A 9,197-nucleotide genomic window follows, 5' to 3' on the forward strand; every position below is an offset into this window, starting at 1 on the left:
AGCGGGTACCGAGTAGATCTGGCCCAAAATCCTTTGTTCATGTTACTAATAAAGACAAATACACAGATGGTTTTCTATTTGAGTTTCCACCACTACAGAGAGAGAGAGAGCTGACTCTCACACTGCACAACCTTCATCAAAGACACAACATTGATCCATTTCATCCAGGAGCCAACTAGGGTTGCATCCCAAATGGCCCTCTATTCCCTTGATAGTGCACTACTTTTTGACCAGGTCCCATAGGGCTCTGGTCAAAAGTAGTGCACTATATAGGGAATAGAATGCCATTTAAGACACGAACCAACTCTGATTGCCTGCCCGGCCCTCATCGTCACCCCACATGACTGGTGTAGATTTTTAATTATAACATGCATAACATGGTGTGATAATAGGTTTCAAAATGACAAAGGGGGTTGTGTGTGCTCTATTTAATCAACACGTTCTCTCATATTAAGGTAACACCCTACAGGCAAAGAGGATGTGGTGCAATCAGATAACAATCAGACAAACGACAGCGGAATAAACACTAAGATAAGGCGTCTCAGTTCTCCAATTGCTTTTGCTGACTACGAATAGAATAGAGTAACTTTATTTTTTCCCAGAGGGAACTTCAGTTGTGGCAAGTCGGATAAGATGAACATTTAACAGCAAAATTCACACATAACAGATACAAATGCTATACAAGATATACAAGACACATACACATTTCAACATGTTTTTGTATTATTACAGATTAAATATAAGCCTGTCGTGTAATCCTCACAGGGTTAACAAATTAGAATGGGAGACGAAATGACAGGACACCCTCTGTCACATACACATTTGAATTGATATCAGGTGTCAACAGGGCTTGTGGAGCAGGATACTTTTAATAACGTAATGTGTTTGAATTAATATGAGCTTAAATTACTGGTTAATTACCATGTTAGTCATGGTTACTCTGTCAGGGGTAGAGTAGCAGTTTGAGATTGCTGTATCCTAACATATTGTAGCAGGACATCAATAATATCACAATACAATTAGCCTAAATCAAAATGTCAGCTAAGCAAAGATACAACTATGTGTTATGATGGTCCCTTTCTGTGAAAAGTGGCAATCATCTCAACAGAACTCAAGAGAAAGGTCATACTTGTGCAAAACCACAATTAACTGATGGGTCTATAAACAGGGCCTGTCTATAGTCAGCAGCAGAACCTCAGTACAATGGCTGTTTGTTTCCCCTTTGGCAAGACATGAACTGGATGGGAGAAAGTGGAAGCCCCCCACAGAATGGTCATTGTGAACGCTCTGGTTGGACAATGGAAGGCAATAGGATGATTTGGCCAATATGTGTGAGACAGCAGTGAAACCACATAGAGGTGTCACTTCCTTCAGTTCACCACACCTACTGCTATGATGTCTCCCTTGGGAATTTTTCAAGCTCGTTGGTGCAGATCTGGCACTCTTTGTCTCTTTGGTAGTGACGAAATMACATCTGAAGATGTGGGATTTCCTTTACACATCTTTTTTTATTTCACCTTTATTTAACCAGGTAGGCCAGTTGAGAACAAGTTCTCATTTACAACTGCGACCTGGCCAAGATCTACAAGTCTCTGCTAGGTAAAGCCCCGCCTTATCTCAGCTCACTGGTCACCATAGCAGCACCCACTCGTAGCACGCGCTCCAGCAGGTATATCTCACTGGTCACCCCCAAAGCCAATTCCTCCTTTGGTCGTCTTTCCTTCCAGTTCTCTGCTGCCAATGACTGGAACGAACTGCAAAAATCTCTGAAGCTGGAAACACTTATCTCCCTCACTAGCTTTAAGCATCAGCTGTCAGAGCAGCTCACAGATTACTGCACCTGTACATAGCTTATCTATAATTTAGCCCAAACAACTACCTCTTCCCCTACTGTATTTATTTATTTATTTTGCTCCTTTGCACCCCATTATTTCTATTTCTACTTTGCACATTCTTCCACTGCAAATCTACCATTCCAGTGTTTTACTTGTTATATTGTATTTACCTCGCCACCATGGCTTTTTTTTGCCTTTACCTCCCTTATCTCACCTCATTTGCTCACATTGTATATAGACTTATTTTTCTACTGTTTTATTGACTGTATGTTTTGTTTATTCCATGTGTAACTCTGTGTTGTTGTATGTGTCGAATTGCTATGCTTTATCTTGGCCAGGTCGCAGTTGCAAATGAGAACTTGTTCTCAACTAACCGACCTGGTTAAATAAAGGTGAAATAAAATAAAATAAAAAAGATAAAGCAAAGCAGTGCGGCAAAAACAACAACACAGAGCTACACATGGGTTAAACAAACGTACAGTCAAAAACACAATAGAAAAATCTATGTACAGTGTGTGCAAATGTAGTAAGGTTAGGGAGGTAAGGCAATAAATAGGCCATAGTGGCAAAATAATTACAATTTAGCATTAAGTGGTGTGATGGATGTGCAGATTATGATGTGCAAGTAGAGATACTGGGGTGCATAAAAATAAATAACAATATGGGGATGAGGTAGTTGGGTGTGCTATTTACAGATGGGCTGTGTACAGGTACAGCTGCTCTGACAGCTGATGCTTAAAGTTAGTGAGTGAGATATACGTTTCCAGCTTCAGTGATTTTTTTTGCACTTCGTTCCAGTCATTGGCAGCAGAGAACTGGAAGGAAAGGTGGCCAAAGGAGGTGTTGGCTTTGGGGATGACCAGTGAAATATACCTGCTGGAGCACGTGCTACAGGTGGGGGTTCCTATGGAGACCAGTGAGCTGAGATAAGGCAGGGCTTTACCTAGAAAAGACTTATAGATGACCTGGAGCCAGTGGTTTGGCGACGAATATGTAGTGAGGGCCAGCCAACGAGAGCATACAGGTTGCAGTGGTGGGTAGTATATGGGGCTTTGGTGACAAAACGGATAGCACTGCGATAGACTACATCCAGTTTGCTGAGTAGAGTGTTGGAGGCTATTTTGTAAATGACATCGCCGAAGTCAAGGATCGGTAGGATAGTCAGTTTTACGAGGGTATGTTTGGCAGCATGAGTAAAGGAGGCTTTGTTGAGAAATAGGAAGCCAATTTTAGATTTCATTTTGGATTGGAGATGCTTAATGTGAGTCTGGAAGGAGAGTTTACAGTCTAACCAGACACCTAGGTATTTTTAGTTGTCCACATATTCTACCCATATTAGTCTAGCATTGTAGACACAACACATCGCCAATCTATATCTCTTTAAGAAGTCATGGGGCCCATTTTAGACAGAATTAAATAAAAGGTCAATCTGCGTCTGGTATCTCGATTTTTGTACTTTCAATTCAATGATGTAGACCCATTGATTCTTGAAGAATATAATACCTCATGAGCTTAGTTCAACTGTAGTACCTCATCAGAACCTTAAACAGTGGTGGGGTGCCCGCATTGTTATTGATTGAACTGCAGATTGCCCTTTTAATTAAGAACAATATTTCTCTATGATTTGGGACTCCTCATGGTCATGTTTGAGGCAACTTTTTTGATGATTGTGACTCCTCAAAGTGACTCCTCAAATCTGACTTTGGAATTCACCCCTCATAGAAGGGAGAGGACTGTGTAAGGCTGCTAGGCCCCACAGACTGCATTAACTTACTAAAGGCCACAGACATGGATTTAAGGATTAGATTTATAAAGTTATTAGGGTGAATGGAGGACACTCACATACCCCTCCTAGCTGCTCCCCTCATTTCTCATGTCAAATGCCACCTCAGTCTATTTGCCTCTACTCTCTCTGCTTCAATTTTCACACCCTGCCATTTGCCAATAATATTCATGTCTGTCAAAAGATTATTGCGATTGACGATCGTACTGTGACTTGGGCTGGGAGAGGAGCGATAATTATGAATGTTATATTTTCACAGAAAGATATTACATATAACAGGATGTTAAAAACATTATATTGTTGCATGTTATCGTCACCATCCCTGAGTCAGCCAGTAATGAGTGTGTTTGAAACATCCCTGCAGGCTGCTGGGCAGCAGTCATAGTGGGTGGTTGGCAACAGACACAGCATGGGAAGCTTTGTGTTATCACAGGAATCAAAGCATTTGTGACCAATAGACAACACTGCCTTTACAATATTTTCTCTGTGGGTTATATTGCTTATGTCTACTCACAACATCCTACATTATAATGAAAATGCGGCATTCAATGGATCTACTGGATGTCTGTGAGGAGCCTAACTATTTGTTCCAGTTCTTTTCTCTACGGTCATTAATGGGGTATGTATAATGAGATTATGAGGCATTGATAACAATCGTTTGAAGCTTGTCTTTGGATTGGGAAAGCTTTACTTCCCTGAGTGCTTGATGGAATATTAATGCCAAAAAGATGAATTGACAATTTGTTTGTCAGCGGCTCTTTACCCTAAGGAATTGCATATTTTTTACTTACATAAAAGTAGCGCAAGAAAAAAACTGGTCATGAGATTATGATTTTGCTTACCAATATATACAGTATATATTTATATCGTTTTTAGTTTTGGTACTTATTTCATATCTAGCTTGAACATACAAAACTATTGATCCTTATAATGGAAATAAGAATTTGTTGCCCGAAAGCATATCTATCTTGATAAATGAAAATGTATCAATGTATTGTCATTATTTCAAAATACCTCAAATGTTGGTCTGGTCAGGATTCCCCTTTAACTTTGGCTCCATGAATACATTTTCTAAATTCTTAAATTTCATTTTAGGAATCCTGGATGTTATTAATTTCCCTCAAATTAAATATTTAAGTCCTTGAGTGAGACGTACGGGAACCTGCCTGGAAACATATCAAACAGACAGTTGAAGCTGAGCGAGTACCTTTCAGTAGCTTTGCTGGCAGTCTTATTCATGCATATCCTACTCTACAGGGAGCATTTAAAACGTATCCCTTGTGATTGACTCCTTTTTCTAAACCTACCTTTCAATTATCTTTCAACCTTTGCTGTCGCTCAAGGTCATTTAACCCAGGGGTTCTCAAACTTTTTGGGGCCGGGGACCCCTTTTTTTCTGATAGCAAATTTGACAGGGACATTTAGAACACAACTCGAGTGAGATAAAATAGCAAACATGGAGTTTTACTATGACCAACCAACTGAACCAAGTCTCGCGCCCTGTGAAGGCTGCAACAATAAATATTTTAAGTCCCACCTCTTGGCATTGGAGATAAAATTTAGCAGTTTTGCCATTTTACATGTTTTTGCGAGGCAGAGAGAAAGCTTTGCAGCTTTAAAGCTTAAAATTACAGTGCATTTATGTAAAAAAAAGATTATTTTTMGGGGGGAATACAAATACAATACCAATATCCCTGTGAGCCTCCCAGGTCATATGTTGCCCTGGATTAAGAACATACAGATTAATAATACTACTTTGTTTTGTAATTTATTGTATTACACCCTCTAAACTTATTCCATGGATCCCTTTGCCAAAATGTGTTTAATCTGTTGTTGTTAAAATATATATATACTGTATATACATTCTTTTATATTTTGAGATCTGGTTGCGGTACCTCCGTGGACCCCTGACCCCACTTTGAGAACCCCTGATTTAACCATTGAGCTTCCAACTCCTGTAACTTAACTGCACCCTTCTCTTCATCAACCCACTCTGAAAGACCATATGTGTTCATTTTTTATATTTTTTTACCCCTTTTTCTCCCCAATTTCGTGGTATCCAATTGGTAGTTACAGTCTTGTCTCATCGCTGCAACTCCCGTACGGACTCYGGAGATGCGAAGGTCGAGAGCCGRGCGTCCTCCAAAACACAACCCAACCAAGCCGCACTGCTTCTTGACACAATGCCCACTTAACACAGAAGCCAGCCGCACCAATGTGTCGGAGGAAACACCGTACACCTGGCGACCGTGTCAGCGTGCACTGCGCCAGGCCCGACACAGGAGTCGCTAGTGCACGATGGGACAAGGACATCCCTGTCGGCCAAACCCTCCCCTAAACCGGACGATGCTGGGCCAATTGTGCGCCACCCCATGGGTCTCCCAGTGGCGACCGGCTGCTACAGAGCCTGGACTCAAACCCAGAATCGCTAGTGGCACAGCTAGCACTGCGATACAGTGCCTTAGACCACTGCGCCCCTCGGGAGGCTCTGACCCTGTGCGTTTCTATTGAAATTTTCAATGCCAAATACCAATGAATTATGATGCTTGTTAAAACAAAGACTTTTGCAGTTTGTTTCAAGAGATAGGGAAGCAATGTATTATTGTTGTGCAATGTGTTGTGCAATGTTGTGTGGTAGCATGCTTTATACCCATTTGGTTTCATTCTAAATAAAGTGGCCATATTGTCTTTGTTTTAGAATAGTTTAACTTAAACAGAAGTGTGCCTCTTATATGGCGCTGAATATAAAGTACGTTGCTTGGCAGAGAAAAACCCCTTGAATTCTGAGTGGAACAACTCAATGGCAGCCATCTTGTTTCAGCAGCCTACAGGTCCTTTTGTTACTCATAGGTTCGAGCACTAAAACACATGGCATGAGTGGCAACCAGATAGATGGGGCTGGTTGTGGCTTTCAATCCAATCAATCCATCCAACTACATAAACATTTATGTTTAGCTGTATTTGATCACTCTTTCTGATATTAGTGTAAAAGTTACCTCACATATAGGTTTTATACTGTTAAAGCACATATTTCTTCGATTAATTTAGAAATGACATTGGGAGGAGGGGAAACTCGCCTTTGTGTATCTCTCTGTAATCTGAAGTGGGAATTCCCACAGATGTGCACCATGTTTGTATCAGCTACCACATTTAGTTTTTAAAGCACAGTTAGAGTACATTTCTTTGATTCATTTCCTGTCGAAATTACTTTGGCGGGGGGGAACACGCCTTTGTTTCTCTCTGTAGTACGAAGTGGGAATTCCCGCAGATGGGCACCATGTTGTGTTGGTGCCATGTTTTTGATTGTCCCATTTAAAGACCTTGAACCATGACCTTCACAGACACCTCTGACACGTAGTGGGGAGAGTACACACTCAAGAGGTCAAATGCTCACCTCCACTTTATTACACTGAGGATGTGGGGATGGGATTTCTGACATCGCTGTCGCCTCGTTTCCCATAATTAATCTGTGATCGGTGGCCTTTCGGGACCCCTTTTCAAACTCCTTTTCCTTTTTAAGATTAGGGCCTGGGGATGGCTGCTCAATGGCTGGAATCGTCACGGAAGAACATGTGTTACTACACGCACGCACTCAAGCATGGAAGCACGCACACGCGCACACACACCGAATGAAACAATGAATAGGGGGGCGAAAACTCAAGAGATCTGGCCACCCAAGGCTAACAGTCCCAAAGTTCCGGCATTTCATCTGTGATTGAGATCTGCTTCCATGTGTTGGTGTATTTATGAGGAAAGCTGCTGTCCAGACAGGGGAAGTGAGCAATCTGCTCCCTCATTACCCTTGAACCAAGACTCATATGGCAAGTGGGTGATATTAAAAAGGAGGATAAAAAATAAAAAAGGATTGGAGTGAGGCCAGCTTCCTCCGCCTTCCTGTGTGAGGTGGGTGTGTGGGGAAGAGAGAGAGAGAGAGAGCGCTGAACCAAACCTCAGGGCTGGTGAGCTGCAAAATGTTTTGCAACGGAAAATGATCATGAGCATTTATTTTTATTTCTTAAGTCCTCCCTGTTTCAGACCATTTTCTCCTGCATGCCTAATGAACAAAACCCAGGGTTTTCTCTGTCCGCCAGGTCAGGATGAAGTGCTGAGTACCTATGTAGTTAATTTCCACTCGGCTAGGCTGAGTCACTGGTCAAACCTGCCCTCGTGATCAGCCAGTCTGGTCAATAATTGGTTATGTAACTTCCACAGGCTATTATAGAAAAAAGAAATGTTAAAAAACGATTGTTTACCAAACCTAGTGGAAGTGTACTGTCTACCTGTGCTGTCTACCTAATCACTGTATATCTCCATTACTAACACAATATTAGAACAAAGCATCCTTACTGGAATAATGGGGCAAAAGATAGTCAGATATTTACAGTGACCAGAAATCTGATTCAACATGATAGAGAGCCATACGTAAAATGAAGTGCTATCTTGCCTGTAACAAAAATGTAAAATACTCATTATCTTACACATTATCATATGAGTCACATACTAAATGACAATGCTCATGCATGTTTTATATCTCAAAAGTTGACTCAACATGCATGGTATTTAGCAGATGTGCTATATCAGTGACTAATTTTCACAGAAGAAACGTGACACATTGCTCTAATAATAATAGTCATAATAACACGGACAAACTAACACCTTGGCATAACACATAGCAGTGGCAATGCTCACGGGAGCCCACGAGAGAGAGGCAGCCACATGGCCAACACAGTGAGAAAAAGCTCTAGGCCCGTATTCACAGTTTCTCAGAAACTGGATCAGTTCTGCCTTTTAGATCACAAAGCATGATATTTCATGGACGGTGGGGAACTGATCCTAGATCAGCACTACTACTCTGAGACACTTGATACATATGGTATGMCCTCAATATTGGTGTGGGATAGAGTCTACATACCGTTAACTTTGTAAATCACAGATTATTGCACGACTACAAACATTATCCCAATGCTGCAATATTGCATGTCATGTGCATTGATGTCAAGTGTATTCATATTTAAGCAGATGCTCATGCTCAAGTCTTCTGTGAACTGAGGAATAATATAGGGCAATAACATCCATATTTAATTTGGTCTAGTACACACACACACAGGCATCAAGACGTGCCACAGTTACCCATTCATCTGCTATAGTAATGCTGGTTGAAGTCGTAACTGTAATTCTATTTCCTTAAATTCTCAAATCTATTTTTGACCAGTTGGGGGTCATCGCTGCACTCGGAGGAACAGTTTTTTTACAACACCATGAAATCTTTACAGACTTCAAAGTTCACTGGCTCTTGGACCCTAAATAACTGAGTAGAGTAAAATTGCCACTAGAATGACCTTAGCCGTTAGTGGGGAAAATGCTAAACTGACCTAAGGTTAGGATAGGGAGAGGGGAAGCTGATCCTAGATGTGTACCTAGGGGAAACTTCCCCCTGGACCTTAAACGACACCCATATCCTCAGGCCCTCCACTTAAAATTAGACAGCAGCTGTTCCAGGATTATCTTATTCTGAGACAGATTCCTAAAATACCCGTCCAGAATTATCTGGGGGTCAACACAGAGAGGAGGAACGAATC

Source organism: Salvelinus sp. IW2-2015, linkage group LG7 (genome assembly GCF_002910315.2).
Source record: "Salvelinus sp. IW2-2015 linkage group LG7, ASM291031v2, whole genome shotgun sequence".
NCBI classification, from domain to species: Eukaryota; Metazoa; Chordata; class Actinopteri; order Salmoniformes; family Salmonidae; genus Salvelinus; species Salvelinus sp. IW2-2015.